We start from the raw sequence: 17,335 nt of genomic DNA on the forward strand, positions 1-17,335 counted from the left end.
ATAGTATATGCTCTAGAAATAGTTATTGGTAAGTATGAAATTACATGCTGCTCTGAAAAGAGGTCAAATGAGATCATTCATAAGATGAGACATTTTTAGATCAAAATTCTGCAGAAAAAGAATTACTAATATTTCATAAATAACCACTTTCAACATTGGTCCCTACAGGGCAAATGCTTTCCCTTAAATTGAGTATCAGAAATTTAATAAGCGAGTCAAATGATATGAATACTTTTAAAATATAACTATTGCCAAATTATTCTCTACAATGGGCTATACCATATTTTACTCCTACCAGTAATGTATTTATTTCTCACAAAATGATTATAAGCATTGAGAATTGGAAATTAGTTTTAATTTTTTGCCAAGTAAAAATCTAAAAATATATATTAATGTATTTATCCATTAATTAATTGCATGAGTACCAACCAGGTGTTCCAGGCACTGGTCTAACAGTTGGAGTCAAAGAGCCAGATTGATAAAAATTCCTGCCCTCACAGAGGTTGCATTCGGTTGGGAACAGATGAACAATATACATATTAGTTAAATTGTATGGTGTGATAGATGTGTTGTTATGGGAAAAATAGAAAAGTGTAAGTACTTCTGGTGGAGTTATGGAGGTTTCAGTATTAAATAGAAAGGTAAGGATAAATGTGCATTTAAAGATGACCTTGAGCAAAGGCTTGATGGAATTAAGAGAATTAACTAAGGAATATCTAAAGTAGAACATTCCAGATGAAGCAAAGAACCAGTGAAAAAAACCTGAGGTGGTAGTACATCTATGTATATTTCAGGAGCAGTGAAGAAACCAGTGAGCCAAAGAAGAATGAATAACAAAGTAGTAGGAGACAAAGTCAGAAAAGGAATAGGGGTGGTTGGTGTAGGGGCTGTAAACCACTGTAAGAATTTTGCTAGTATTCTCAGGGACATGAATAGGGTACCATTAGAGGAGAGTGACATGAGCTGACACAGTGATGAGCTCCATCTGGGTACTGTCTCGATTTTCATGGTAATTTATTTCACTGATTTTAATGAGTATTTCTTTTTGTGTGTATAGGTTGGGTAGAAAATTGCCTTAGTGCAATGGTGGTCTCCTAGTATGCTACCTAGTAAGCTATCCCAGGGGTGACCAAGCAATGAAGCTCATGGTCCGAATTACAATGCTCAAATCATACCAGTATTAAATCAATTTAAAATATATACTGATAAGCAAGGGAAAGTGGACGAAGTGGGTTAGCATTCTTAGGATAGGGTGCCAGCAGGGAGGAAGGGCCCCAATACCTGAATAAGGAGGTGCCCAACGTCCTCTGTTCTGTCTCACTCTGTGCTGCATCAGACTTCCCTGCTTAAGGTGTGGTTTTGAGGGCCAGAGCTGAAGTTTCAGCATGGGTGCTCAGCAAGCAGAAGGTGCTGGAACCCATACATGCTTGTTATATTGGGACACATAGGGACAAGTGTGCCTGGCTGGTAGCTGTAGCTCAGCAATGGCACTATGATCAGCTCTGGTTTTATTTGCGTTTCTTACATAGAGTATTCGTGGGGCTACAGTGGCTGACGCCATGAGGTAGCCAGTCTATTATCTCATCAATTTTGAGTGGCTCAATTAATATATTAAGTGTATCATGAATATTTGGGGACTTCTGGTTCTTCCATTCCTTTTTATCTGTGTTCAGCAAAGATATTATCTACTTAATTCATGTCTGCTAAACATGTCTCACAGATTACCAAATTAATTATGTCTAACATGTCTTAGGAAACCCTGGTAGCATAGTAGCTAAGAGCTACGGCTGTTAACCAAAAGGTTGGCAGTTCAAATCCACCAGGTGCTCCTTGGAAACCCTCTGGGGCAGTACTACTCTGTCCTGTAGGCTCGCTATGAGTTGGAATGTGTTTTTTTTTTTTTTTTTTAACATCCCTTATGGGTTACTAATTACATTATTTACGGCTATCTGCCTTGTAACCAACTTACTTTTCTGCACCTAATATGTTTAATGATTCTGCCCACATCTCACAAGTTACCTGCTTACTCTTTACACATATGTAATGCATTTTTTAAAATTTATTCAACAGTTTGTACATTACAATTCTGTGGCATTGATTACATTCTTTGAGTTGTGCACAAGGCTTCAAATTCGTTCCTCTTGGTTCAGTCATGGCTGAGAAAGTGAAACCAGAACAGACCCGAATTTTTAAAATTTGGGTGAACCAGAACAATAACCAGAATGGGAAAAATTATAGGTTGAAGCTCTTCTAGAAACCTAATCTCCCTCTTAAAAAGCAAGGGGAGCATACTCATTGCATAGCAACCAAATCTCTTGCCCGTCAGATTTTGAACAGAGTCAGAAATGGTAGTACCCCACTAAAAGATGGCAGCCAAACGTGCTGCTTTGAATGTATGTCATTCTCCACAGTCCTGCCATTAATTCAGTCACATGCATTAGGCTCCTGAAAGGGCTCACTATACCTCTTCCGAGTCTCCCATTCCAGGGCTTCAATCCATTATTTTTCCCATTCTGGCAATCATTCCAGATCACTCAAACCATAAAATAATTTGGTCTGTTTGGTTTTGCTTCATCAGCCATGACTGAGCCGGTTGAAACTGGTGCAAAGCCCTTTTTGTGCAGCCATTCTCACCCTTCTTTTCTGAGTTGTTCCTCCCTCATTAACATAAACTCACTGCCCCCTAAGGTTCCTATCTAACCTTTTGAGTTGCTGTTGTCAATTTGATCCTATGTACAAAAACCTGTAGCTGTCGTATCGATCCCGTGTAGATAGTTCTTAAAAGTGCGTAATACTCAAGGCAGATATTTTTTTACTAGTTAGGCTAACCTATTGTTTGGTTTTAAGAAGATGTCAGGGGATATTTTTGGTTTAAGGTTTAAAGATTATCTCAGGACAGTAGTTTCAGGGGTTCGTTCAGCCTCCATGGCTGTAATAATTCTGGTTCCATAAGAATTTGAAATTCTGTTCTGGATTTCCCCACTTTTCATTAGGATTTTTCTATAGACTCTTTGATCAAAATGTTCAGTAATGTTAGCTGGGCACCATCCAATTCTTCTGGTTTCATGACAAAGGAGACATTTGTTCATGGAGGGAATTAGCCACACATTTCATTTCTTCCTACTATTCCTGACTCTTCTTCCTTCGTTACTCAGGGGAACACGGACCAGTTGTTGTGCCTCGGATGGCTGCTTGCAAACTTTTAAAACCTCAGGAATTAGACAATGAACTAGAAGGTAGAACAGAAGCACTAACACATTATTAGGCCAATTACCTGGGATGTCCCATGAAACCATGACCCTAAAACTCCAATCCAAGGAACTAAACCTCATGAGGTGTTTGGTTGTACCTAAGCCATATTTAATGCATCTTGTGAGTTTCATCCATTCTATTTGTTTTTTTGTCTTTGATAGCAAAATAGAATATTCTCAAACAAGATATCAAATACACATTATAATTCATTTCCAGAATATTCAGATTTCTAATACATCTTACATATAATTTTAAAACTGTAAGTCACTAATATTGTATCAGGCAATAGAAAACCAGCACCTCAGAAGAATACCCACATTACCATGAGTTCAATCAATCCAGTTATTTTAAAAGGACAATCCAAGGGTAAAATCTGCAATCTACTTCTGTAAACCTCAGAAGACGTAGCTCCAGACACTAAGTATTTCTTTCGTCTATTCTAATTGACTTCCCAACATTAAAGTTCTTCTTTTCATGATGGCCATAATTCGTTCATTTATCTTTCATGATTACTTGTCAGAGGCATTATTCTTTATATTTTTGTATATGTCCACCTATTTAGACTAATCATTTCTTCTGAGAGGTCCTACTATCAGCACATTGAGACAGCACCATTCAAAAGTACTTAAAAGTAGGTAAATGAGTAGAGTTATGATTAATATAAATATTATGTTTATGACAAACTCTAACTTTTATTCTCTGAAAATATCAAGAAATCAAGACCAAGCGTTTTTATTAATCATGGCCAGGTCCCTGTACAGGGACTTTCTTATTTAGTATAATACATAACCACTGTCTTGTATATTTTTTTTAACGTGACTGTTATGGATTAAATTGTGTTCCCCAACAATATTTTTCAACTTGGCTAGGCCATGATTCCCAGTATGGTGCGATTTTCCACCATTTTGTCATCTGATGTGATTTTCTTATGTGTTCTAAATTCTACCTCTACGATGTTGATGAGGTATAATTAGTGGTAGTTAGGTTAATGAGGCAGGACTCAATCTATAAGATTAGATTGTGTTTTAAGCCAATCTCTTTTGAGATATAAAAGAGAGAAGGGAGCAGAGAGACAGGGGAACATCATACGACCAAGAAACAAGAGCCAGGAGAATAGTGTTTCCTTTGTATTCGGGGTCCCTGTGCTGAGAAGCTTCTTGACTGGGGAACATTGATGACAAGGACCTTCCTTCAGAGCCGACAGGGAGAGAAAGCCTTCTCCTGGCAGGCACCCTCAGTTCAGACTTCTAGCCTCTTAGACTGTGAGAGAATAAATTTCTCTGTGTTAAATTCATTCACTTGTATTTCTGTTACAGCAGCACTAGATAACTAAGACAGTGGCCAGTCAAACAATCAGTATATAGATACCACTTACAAGTATGTTAAATTACATACAGGCAGTCCCCGGCTTACAAATGTCCAACTTAGTACAACCTGTAGTTATGAACCAATCCCCATAAAGCCTATTATATTAAAAATTTGGGGTACACATAATATTTCATAGTAACAAACAGGCCCTGCTTTATGACCTGCATTGAAACATTGTTATTATTACTGTATTGTGTTAAAGACATTTTAGTGTATCTGACATGTTTCCTTAATGTTTTTTATGCATAGAAGGGTACACTATGTACTATATAGTAAGACAAACATTTGACTGACGTTAAATACAAATTGTACCTTAACTGTTCTGGCTTATGTACAAATTCGATTTAAAGACAGACGTAGGAACGGAACTCATTTGTAATCCTGGGACTGCTTGCTTGTATTAGGAAGCCATAATTAAATCATTTCATTTAGTCCTAGGGAAATTTTGGTTTTTGCATCTTGAGTTATGAAGTACTTTCACTACAAAGTTGTCGGCCTCCATACTGAGAGCTCACTTGATAGAATCTGACTGGAGGCTCTTTGTGCGAATGAGGTAGAAGACTTAAATGGTGACTCTTTTGCCTCTTCTTACAGAAAATACAAGTCGGACCTTCATTTTGTAGCAGGGACCTTTATTTGCCGAAAGGATAAAAGCAGAAACCACTTGCTGGTGACAAATATGAATACCTCTTGTTAGTTAGTTTTATCAACCCACATTGTTATAATAGAAAACAGTGAAAAGCTGCATTTGGGAATATTCAGTGAATGATTATCCTGAAAGCAGGAAGCATATGACCAAGGAGGGTGCTGTCTAATTTCCATGGCCTTTTGATTTATTATAAAGTGATATTATAAGCCTATTGCTGTCAAGTCAGTTCTGACTCATAGCGACCCTATAGAACAGAGTAGAACTTCCCCATAGAGTTTCCAAGGAGCGCCTGGTGGATTCAAACTGCCAACCTTTTGGTTAGCAGCCGTAGCACTTAACCACTATGCCACCAGGGTTTCCAAGGTGATACTATAGTCACCATGAATGACAAGGATATCTGTGCTTAGGAAAAAGTGTGTTTACGGCTGTGTGTGTGTCACTCTTTGTTCATGAACGTAAATATGGTCTATCCAACCCGGCAAGTACACAGTTGTTGGAACATATATGGTGATGACATTTACTTCTAATCAACCTAGGGAGGTTTACACTGTCTTTTGATTTGCAGTGATTTTTAAAAGTTGATAAAAGGGAAGAAAAACCATTGCGTAGAGCTAAATAAAGCACAGAATATTCATTTTATGAAGTAAGGAAAGAGATCTGCTGTGTGGCCCATTGCATGGGAATCCCGAGATATTTTTAGATGTAAATAGTATCTTGAAATTTTACCGTTTAGGATTTCAGACCTGTATTTGGAAAGGAACAATATCAAAGAGCTGCCAAACATTTTATTACGTCAAGAGATAAACATACATTATAGTTGTTCCAAGAAAAACAATTATTTATTAAACCTACTGCTGACTTATTAACTATCTCCTTATCTGACATTTCACATGTACAGACAATAGTAAAAAATCTATTTTGTGCATTAATGACCTCACTGACTGGCACACTCACGCTGCCTGCCACTCTTAAAGGATGTCTGGAGTGAGGAGCACCCCGCTAGGGTATTTAACGCCAGTCTGGAACCCATGGGGCACTGGACACTCTGGATCCTCCCAGTTTCACCTCCCCTCCCTCCTCCCAGTTGTCTCTGAGTGCTCCACCCTCTGCCACTGCTCCACCCTCTGCCACTGCTCCACCCCCTTCAGTGCCCCACCCTCTGCCACTGCTCCACCCTCTGCCACTGCTCCAACCTCTGCCACTGCTCCACCCTCTGCCACTGCTCCACCCTCTGCCACTGCTCCACCCCCTTCAGTGCTCCACCCTCTGCCACTGCTCCACCCTCTGCCACTGCTCCACCCCCTTCAGTGCTCCACCCTCTGCCACTGCTCCACCCTCTGCCACTGCTCCACCCTCTGCCACTGCTCCACCCCCTTCAGTGCCCTACTCTCTGCTACTGCTCCACCCTCTGCCACTGCTCCACCCTCTGCCACTGCTCCACCCTCTGCCACTGCTCCACCCTCTGCCACTGCTCCACCCCCTTCAGTGCCCTACCCTCTGCTACTGCTCCACCCTCTGCCACTACTCCACCCTCTGCCACTACTCCACCCTTTGCCACTGCTCCACCCCCTTCAATGGTCCACCCTCTGGTAGTGCTCCCTTCCATGCAGGCACCACCCTGCAGGTGCCAGGAGCGGGGTCCAGAGGGTGGGCGGGGCCTTCATCGGTGGAGCAGCCCCTGGCCGAGGCCGTTGTGTACCACCCAGTCTGCACACCACCCCACTTCTCGCATAGCATGCACCACTGAGCCTGAACTGGGACTACTGAGGGCGCCCCACCCGCAGCCCGTAGCATGGATTCGGATTCCGGAGAGCAGAGCGAGGGCGAGCCCATGATGGTCCCCATTACAGAGGGGCCGCGGCTGTCCAGCTGATTTTCACATAATGGACCTGGTCTTTGGAACCATGTCGATAAGTGAAGAGTGGGGGTAGAAGCTGTAAATTTTTTTTTTTTTAACGTGAGTGACATCTGTCAAAAGTAATATGAGATCAGTGCACACCTATAAATAAATAACATTCTTTCAGAAAAATTACCTTTTGGTGAGATAAAAGAATTCTCTTCTTCACACAGTACAAAGAACAATTTATTTCCTGTTATGGTAAGAAAAAACTATATTCAAAAATGAATTATTTTGATTATTTTTCTGATTATTATTTTTTCTTTATTTCTCAAAAGCTTTTTCAATGACCAAATTTACCATATTAGCTGAAACTTTCAGACGCAAATATGTTTCCCTTGAATGAAAGAATCATTAACTGAAACTAGGACATACATGTCATGAAATCAGAAATTTTTACTGTTTTGTCTGTGTACTTCTAATAGGGCATGGCCTGTAGTAAGTTCTCAATAAAATATTTCAAATGGGTGAATTTTTTTTAATCAATTAGTTACAGAGCAATTGAGAAAATAACACTTGAGAGAAGAGGACTTCAGCATTCATCTGTATACGTACATAAAATAATACATAAATAAAAGGAATGCACCTCGGGGGAAAAGAGTTGTCCAAAATAAGAAGAGAGAATTAAGGGACATCCACGTTTAGGAAGAGAGGACTTTAAAGAAACGTGATGTAGCTTTAATTGCAGTCAGAGAAGTAGTTTGAGAATCAGGTGAGTAAAATGCTACATAAGCAATGGAAGAAAGAATTTCAAATATCAGGTTGATTACATTATTCATAACTGTGATAAAGTTTGGAGCCCTGGTGGCATAGTGGTTAAGAGCTCGGCTGCTAACCAAGATGTCGGCAGTTCGAATCCACCAGACACTCCCTGAAAACCCTATGGGGGCAGTTGTACTCTGTCCTATAGGGTTGCTGTGAGTTGGAATGGACTTGACTGCAACTGGTTTGGTTTTTTTTGTTGATAAAGGTTTTTTTTTTAAAGGCCATGTTTATACAATGTTTTATATCTTGGGTTGTGGAGGCCGATTGTGAATTTTAAGAGTGCAGTTAAAATGCATATAAGCCAAAACCCAGACCCACTGCTGTTAAGCCAATTCTGACTCATATCGACCCTATAGGACAGAGTAGAACTGCTCCATAGAGTTTCCAAGGAGCGCCTGGTGGATTCAAACTGCCGACCTCTTGGTTAGCAGCCGTAGCACTTAACCACTATGCCACCAGGGTTTAGGGTAGAAAATTCAGTGTATGAAATTAAAGCATAAAAATATAAGGAGTTGGAGTAAGTATGCATAGATAACTCATTTGAAATTTGAATATCTGAAAATTTAATAATTCTGTAAGATGCTTTTATGGTGAATTATTAATTTTAATGCTCTCAATCAAGATTCTTAAGTATTCAAGGTGCGATAAAAGGCATTTTGATAATATTTTGTGAATGTGTGGATTTTCTTATCATTCAACACAATTGTTTGAGACTTGTTATATTTCTGTCCCTACGTACAGGCAACTAAAATTACAATCTTCAATCGCATGTCATATGATATTAATGTTTAAAATGCATGTCATCCCAGTCTGCTTTGGACAGAAGACATTATAGGAAGCTAGATATAATTGCTCTGTCAATATATGAAAATAATATAATTGCCAGCCAGCCCTACTTAATGTAACCTTTGAAGGGCATGTTTCTGTACTATCATCTCCAGAGCCTGTAGAAAATCTGTCAGCCTGTCAGTGCTTCCTCAGCCTGGTCTGTTCTTATTCTTTATTACATTTGAAATGTATTATGTAAATGAACACTAATATCTACCATGGGATAATTACAGTAAAAAAGATATGTAAATAACTAAAATTGTGAATTAGACAATTTGAAATATTCCTTGTTATGGATTGAATTGTGGTCCCCCAAAATAAGTGTTGTAAATCCTAACCCTTAAACCTGTGGTTATAATCCCATTTGGGAATGGGTTTTCTTTTTACGTTAATGAGGCGATGTTAGTGTAGGGTGTGTCTTGAGTCAATCTCTCTTGAGATATAAAGGAGCAGATTAAGCAAGCAGAGATGGGGGAAGAAAGATGGCATGCCACATGAAGATCACCAAGAAGCCAAGGAATAGAAGATGAAAAGAGACAAGGACTTTCCTCCAGGGCTGACAGAGAGAGAAAGCCTTCCCTAGGGCTGGCAGCCTGAATTTGGCCGTCTAGCCTCCCAGACTGTGAGAAAATAACTTTGTTTGTTAAAGCCACCCATTTTTGGTCTTTCTGTTATAGCAGCACTAGATAACTAAAATACTCACTAATATCTAAAATCTATACACTGTCAGTATAGTTGAATCTATGTAGCATTAAATTAACCAGTTATTTAATTGACTGCCCTTACAAAGACATGCTTAAGGAGATAGTGGAGATATGTGTGTTATCTAATTTAATTCTAGATTCTGTTCAACAGTTAAGGAGCCCTAGTGGTGCAGCGATTAAGCACTTGACTGCTCACAGAAAGTTCGGCAGTTTGAACCCACCAGCCTGTGGAAGAGTAAAAACTGTGCATTCTGTTAAACCTAAAGTAGAGGTTTATTAAAGGCAAGACACAGCTTAAACTGGGGAAACGTTAGATTTCACAGAGTAGAATTAAACGCTCTGAAGAGTTACAGGGATACGTGCAATATTTATATTGTTAAACCAGGAAGTAGCAGCCTAATATCCTGATTGGTGCTTGGTGAGGTAAGATAGTTCAGGGCAGGATATCTGGAAATGAGGAACCTTCTGTGATTTGTTTAAAGGCTGCCTGTGGGTTTTCTTTTGAGAACAGGTGGTAGAGATTGACTTGCATAAGGGAAAATTCTTTGAGAGCATTTTACACAGTGGGTTTTGTTAGCTTCCTCTGCCTGATTTCACATAATATACTTTTGACATTGGTAGCCTAGCCATGGCTTAGAGGAGAGCAGTATGTGCTCAAACATTATAAAGAAGAGAAAAACGGAAACTTTGAGAGACAATTGCAAGATCAGTCAGCCATGACTTTAAAACCTCTGGAGCCTTATACACTGGACATGTTCGTTAATCTTCTGTTGTTTTTTGAAAGAGCAAATTTCAAGTGCTTCAGCGAGCCTGATTACCTAAATACAATTATATGTGAAACTAGGCAAGCTGCTTCTAAAGGTTAACTGTTGCTAAGGAAAAAAGCAGGAAAAGTAAAATGGAGCCTTAAGAGACACAAGATGGAGTGGAGTTACACCTGAGCCAGTCCATTTTAGAAGTACCAGGTACCTTAATTTTAATATGCCTTACACAAGCCATTCTAAGAGAGAAAGATGTGGTGGTCTGCTTCTGTGAAGATTACAGACTTAGAAACCCTATGGGGCAGTTTTGGTCTGTCCTGTCAGGTCACTGTGAGTCACAGTTGACTTGATGGCAACAGGTTTGTGTGTATGTGTTCAACAGTTCGGTAAAGTAGTCATTACTCTTGTCTTATAAGTGAGGGGATTATGGCTTCCCCATGGTTGTGTAGACAGCAAGTGGTAGAGGTAGGTTTCAATCATATATCAGTCATTGTTGTTGTTAGGTGCCATTGTAGTGAGTGTATGCACAACAGAACGAAACACTGCCTGGTCCTGTGCCATCATCACAATTGTTGCTATGCTTGAGCCCGTTGTTGCAGCCTCTGTGTCAGCTCATCTTGTTGAAGGTCTTCCTCTTTTTCACTGACTCTCTACTTTACCAAGCATGATGTCCTTCTCCAGGGACTGATTCCTCCCCATCACATGTCCAAAGTATGTGAGATTCAGTCGCACCATCCTTGCTTCTAAGGAGCATTCTTGTTGTACTTCTTCCAAGACAGATTTGTTTGTTCTTTTGGCAGTCCGTGGTATATTCAGTATTCCTCGCCAATACCACAATTCGAAGGCATCAATTCTTTGGTCTTATTCATTGTCCAGCTTTCGCATGCATATGATGCGATTGAAAATACCATGGCTTGGGTCAGGCGCACCTTAGTCTTCAAGGTGACATCTTTGTTTTTCAACGCTTTAAAGAGGTCTTTTGCAGCCAATTTGCCCAGTGCAATGTGTCTTTTGATTTCTTGACTGCTGCTTCCACGACTGTTGATTGCAAATCCACGTAAAGTGAAATCTTTGACAACCTCAGTCTTTTCTCCACTTATTATGATGCTTATTGGCCCAGTTGTGGGAATTTTTGTTTTCTTTATGTTGGCATGTAATCCATACTGAAGGCTGTGGTCTTTGATCTTCATTAGTAAGTGCTTCAAGTCCTCACTTTCAGTAAGCAAGTCTGTGTCATCTGCATAACACAGGTTGTTAATGAGTCTTCCTTCAATCCCAGTGCCCTGTTCTTCATATAGTCCAGCTTCTTGGATTATTTGCTCAGCATACAGGTTGAACAGGTATGGTGAAAAGATACAGCCCTGACACACACCTTTCCTGACTTTAAACCGTGCATCATCCCCTTGTTCTGTTTGAAGACTTCCTCTTGATCCATGTACAGATTCCTCATGAGCACAGTTAAGTGTTGCAGAATTCCCATTCTCCACAATGTTATCCATAATTTGTTATGATCCACACAGTCGAATGCCTTTGCATAGTCAATAAAACACAAATAAACATCTTCCTGGTATTCTCTGCTTTCAGCCAGGATCCATCTGACATCAGCAAGGATATCCCTGATTCCACTTCCTCTTCTAAATCCACTTTGAATTTCTGGCAGTTCCCTGTTGATATACTGCTGCAACTGCTTTTGAATGATCTTCTGCAAAATTTTGCTCACATGTGATATTAATGATATTGTTTGATAATTTCTGCATTTGATTGGATCACCTTTCTTGGAAATAGGAATAAATATGGCTCTCCTCCAGCCAATTGGCCTGGTAGCTGTCTTCCAAATTTCTTGGCACAGAAGAGTGAGCACTTCCAGGGCTGCATCTGTTTGTTGAAACATCTCAGTTGGTATTCTGTCAATTCCTGGAGCCTTATTTTTCGCCAATGCCTTCAGTGCAGCTTGGACTTCTTCCTTCAGTACCATTGTTTCCTGATCATATGTTACCTAGTGAAATGGTTGAATGTCGACCCGTTTTTTCTGGTATAGTGGCTCTGTGTTTTCCTTCCATCTTGTTGTGATGCTTCCAGTGTTGCTTAATATTTTCCCCGTAGAATGCTTCAGTATTGCAACTTCAGGCTTAGATTTTTTCTTCAGTTCTTTCAGCTTGAGGAATACTGAGGGTATTCTTCTTTTGGTCTTCTATCTCCAGGTCTTTACACGCATCATGATAATACTTAGTCTTCTCGAGCCACCCTTTAAAATCTTCTGTTCAGGTCTTTTACTTATCATTTTGCTTTAGCTACTTGATGTTCAAGAGCAAGTTTCGGAGTCTCTTCTGACATCCATTCAGGTCTTTTCTTTCTTTCTTTCTTTCTTGTCTTTTTAATGGTCTCTTGCTTTCTTCATGTATGATGTCCTTGATGTCATTCCACAACTCGTCTGGTGTTTGGTCAATAGTGTTCAATGTGGCTAATCTATTCTTGAGAAGGTCTATAAATTCCAGTGGGATATACTCAAGGTCATACTTTGATTCTCATGGACTTCTTCTAATTTTCTTCAGTTTCACCTTGAACTCGTATATGAGTAATTAATGGTCTGTTCCACAGTTGGCCCCTGGGCTTGTTCTGACTGATGATACTAAGCTTTTCCATTGTCTCTGAGTTGTTCCTCCTCCATTAACATAAACTCACTGCCCTCTAAGTTTCCTATCTCCTCTTTTGAGTTGCTGTTGTCAATTTTATCCCATAGAGATGGTTCTTGAAAGAGCAGAATACTCAAGGCAGACCTTCTATACTAGTGAAGCTAAACTGTTTAAAGAAGACTTCTGGGAATATTTTTGGTTTAAAGTTTAAAGATTACTCAAGGCAGTGGTTTTGGGTGTTCATCCAGCCTCCATGGCTCCAGTTATCCTGAATTCTATAAGAATTTAATCTCTGTTCTCTATATCCACCCTTTTGATCAGAATTTTTCTATAGAACCTTTGATTAAAATGTTCAGAAGCTAGCCAGGCATCATCCAGGTCTGGTCTCATGGCAAAGGGGAAGTTATTCATGGAGGCACTTAGCCACACATTCCATTCCCTACTCCTGTCTCTGACTCTCCATCTTCCTCTGTTGCTCCAGGTGAATAGAGACCAATTTTTGTGCCTTGGATAATTGCTTGCAAGGTTTTAAAACCCCAGGCAGTACAGAACAAACTAGGAGGTGGAAGAGAAGCACTAAACACGATAGGCGAGTTAACTGGGACCTCATAAAACCACAACCCTAAATCTCCAAACCAAGGAACTACATCCTGTGAGGTGTTTGGTTTGTTTGTACATAAGCAACCTCAACAGCGACTTCTTTTTTGTTTTTGGTTGTTCTTGTTGTAAATATACCTATTGCACAACATTTGCAATTTTCTTTTTTAAATCTCCCTAAAAAAAATGTTCCTGAAGTTAAATCTTTGTGTGTATGTGTATAGATTTAATATTTGGATGATTCTATTTTTTATTTATCACATATAACAACACATATAGGAGTATATTATATGTGTACTTGCATTTTTTTTACACTTAATATATCATGGGAAGCACTGAGTATTGCACATTAAAATCTATTTCAAATCATATGTACATTTTGAATTTTGGTAAAAAATGCCATATGGCTTCCTAAGTGGTTTTTGCAGTTGACCTTTTAACCAAAAATGTAGGAGAGGTCTTGTTTACCCATACCCTGGTTTACACTATGGATTGACAAGAATTTAAATTCTTGCCAATCTAATATTCCCAATGTAATAAAATATGTATAGTATATCAAATTAATAAATGTAATTTTTATATGCAATTATATATGATAGGCTTAAGTATTTTTCATATGATAGTCAACTATTTGTGATTTTCCTGTGACTGTTTTGTATGTCTTCCCTTTATCTTGTTTTAATAAAATTGATGCATGGAAATCATTTAAAAAATAAAATTGACCAATGAACTTATAATACAATGCAATAGCACAGTGTCCCCATACTTCCCTTACCCATTTTTAGTAATTTATATTTTTAGGGTCTTTTCTGTGGTTATCTTACTTTATATTGCATCTATCATACTTTACGCATGAATTAGGCATTTTTTAGCCAATGTTTTAAAATTAATGATATGACAGAAGAAGATTTAGTCTGTCTCACAACTTTCTTCCCTGGTCTCTTCAATATTGCAGTGTAACTATTCTCATTTGCAATTCCCATAACCAAATTACTTTCCTAAACCACTATTTATTGTTTCAGTATATTTGGATGGTGATGAAATTACTCTTCCCATATTTACACTAATTCTCCTCCCCCTAATTTTAACTGCATTATTTTTATCTGTCAATAAGGCTTATCTTTGCGCTTGCATATGCATTGTCAATGTGGGCAGAACAAATGCTAATTTTGGCAATATAATTTTTCAGTGTATTGTCTATAAATTAATTTCCCAGGGAGGAATGAACTGGAATTCTCTTCAGTTCTGCTCAAATTTCACAATTCCCAAACTGCTTAAAGGAGAATTTGCTGGAATTATGTTTGAATGGCTTTGTATTTTATGCTCCAGTAATCACTAGTCATGCAGTGTTTTGTTTCCTGGTTGCATCAGACCTTTATTGGTTGTTTTATTTTGCCACTTTTTTCTTGCCTTCTAACCCTTTATTGTGTCCTCAAGTTTCACCAACATTTAGCTCGTTATTTGCTTTATTAAATCCCTGTTATTCCATGGAATTTTCTCACCTAAATTCCTCTGGTATCTAGTTCTGATCTGGGCAGAATGTTTTCTAAATATCCTTTGCAGCTGGTATCCTAGAAAAGTTTTCAAAGACATGTTTGTATCCTGTGTTTTCTTTTGCCTGGTTTACTCCCTGATTTTACTTTTGGAGTAAATTTCTAAGGAGTGCTTGAGTGCAAATTTTCTGGGTACTAGCATGTCTAAAGGAAAAAATACATATTTGTTTAGTCATCATATGTGATCGATCATTTAGTTCCAAATAATTCTCACTCAGAACTTCGAAGAGATCTGTTTTCTTCTAACATGCAATGTTGCTGAAGCGAATGTGTCACCCTCCTGCCTCCCAGATGCCACCAGGATATTCCCTTGTCCATGCGGTTATAAAATCCCATCAGGCTGTGTGAATATGAGGGATTTTTACATTCATCCTTCCGTAATGTATCCTTAGCTAATTTTATCGCTCTCACTTTCTATTTCATTTTTATATAATCTTTATTATTTGTTATGGTGGTTGTTCCCTTAGTGAAAGTTCTTTGGTTTCAATTAAGGAAAACAGACCTGGCTGTCTTAAGTAATATGTGAATGTAATGAAAAAATAAAGGGTATATTGCTGGGAAACTTTTGGAGTTGAATGAAGATTGAAGAAGCTGGCTCAGAAATGACAGAAATCATCCTGCTCCATGATCTTGTTCAGTTGCCAGCATAGGAATAATAAAAAAAAAAAAAAGAGGAAAACAAAAACATTAATTATTGTCACATGTGTGTCCCTTTGCTCGTGATTCTTTTACTAGAGGGGAAGAATTAAAATTAACTTTGTGTGGAGCTCATGCCCACCAGTTGTCTAGACAAGGGCAGAAGAAGTTACTTAGGGGTCCCACCAGCTTGTATCCAGTAGCAAATGTAGGTAATTCCACAAAGATGAATGAGAGTACAAAATTGCCAAAATGAGGTCGAATGGATGATGGTAGCCAACAATCAAGTAACCCTGGTAAAAGCCCATCAAGCTCTTCATAGGAAATGTGTACCGACCTTCCTTCCATGTCTCCTGTGTTTTCGTTCATACTTTCCATTCCCTTCTCATTTGGTGCAGCATTTTGATAGATTTCTTTTTACTTTCTTTTCTAGTCCTTCTATTGTTTTGTCTTGTTTTATTTAAACAATCATATTAATTTATAACTTTCTTAAACTTTAATATATATTAATTAAACAAGTAATACACAAATAATGTCTCCTTTAAACATTTAAAGTATAAAGGATTAGGCCGATTCATTTGACTACTGCTGTCCATGTTAACCCATTATCTTAACCCCCACCATAAATTCTAACCAATTTTTTAAGTTTATAGGTCCTTCACATCATTTTCTATGCAGCCTTAGCAACTATGTAGTAGTATTTGGGGGAAATATTTTTACATAAATGGAATCATACTGTACATTATTGTTCTGCAAGTTACTTCTTTCTCAAAATTGTTTCTTATGGAAACCATACTAGTTTATATATATATAATTTTCATATTTTAATATATTTCTATATTGTATAACTATGTATAGTCATATATACTATATATGTACAATATATATGTATTTTGGCATATATAGTTATATATAAATATATATATTTTGGCATATGTAATTATACAGGTATGTATATAATTTAGTATATATAGTTATATATATATATGCCAAATTTTTAGTATTTTTAAAATTGAGTTGTAACCTATATAATGTGAAGGGCATAGATCTTATGTGGAAAACAAAAATTTGTAATTACCCCAAATTGAAATATACAACATTTTCATCACCTCAGAGATTCTGCATTTATAGCCCTTGTACACACACCTCTCACGCAGAGGTAACTGTATTCTGATTTCTGTCATCATAGTTCAGTTTTGCCCTGTTTGAATATAGTAAGTATAGCATCATGCAGTGTGTAGTCTTGTGCGTTTGGCTTCTTTCAGTCATCAGTTTTACTCTGAGATTCACCCATCTTTTAAAACAAATAACTGTGTATATATTACATGGAATGAATATACCGCAATTTTGCTGCTTTTGTGGATGTACATTGGTAGGCCATTATAGTTATAATTTATATTTCCCTGATGACTGATGATGTTAAACATATTTTTCCAAAATCTCGTTGACCATATTTTTCCCCATTTAAAAAAGTCTTTTTAATTTTTTCTCTCATTGACCTATAGGATATTCTAGATATGATTATACATTGAGATATATTAATTGTGAATATCTTCTCTCAATCTATGTCTTAATTTCATTCTCTCAAATCATCTTTTGATGAATTCCAAACTCCAAAACTAAACTCTTTACTGTCCAGTTGATTCTGACTCATAAAGACCCTATAGGACAATGTAGAACGACCCTATAGGG

General features: G+C 38.0%; 1 long non-coding RNA gene across 1 annotated transcript in view; it reads left to right on the forward strand.

Moving 5' to 3' along the window:
- The first annotated feature begins 10,389 nt into the window (after positions 1 to 10,389).
- LOC126066293 (uncharacterized) overlaps positions 10,390 to 17,335 on the forward strand; it is an 85,103-nt gene continuing 78,157 nt past the window's right edge. The window contains exon 1 of the long non-coding RNA XR_007515055.1: positions 10,390 to 10,428. This is a non-coding gene — a long non-coding RNA (uncharacterized LOC126066293). The remainder of the gene's footprint in view (positions 10,429 to 17,335) is intronic.

The sequence above is a fragment of the Elephas maximus genome, chromosome 23, assembly GCF_024166365.1.
Source record: "Elephas maximus indicus isolate mEleMax1 chromosome 23, mEleMax1 primary haplotype, whole genome shotgun sequence".
Taxonomy (NCBI): Eukaryota; Metazoa; Chordata; class Mammalia; order Proboscidea; family Elephantidae; genus Elephas; species Elephas maximus.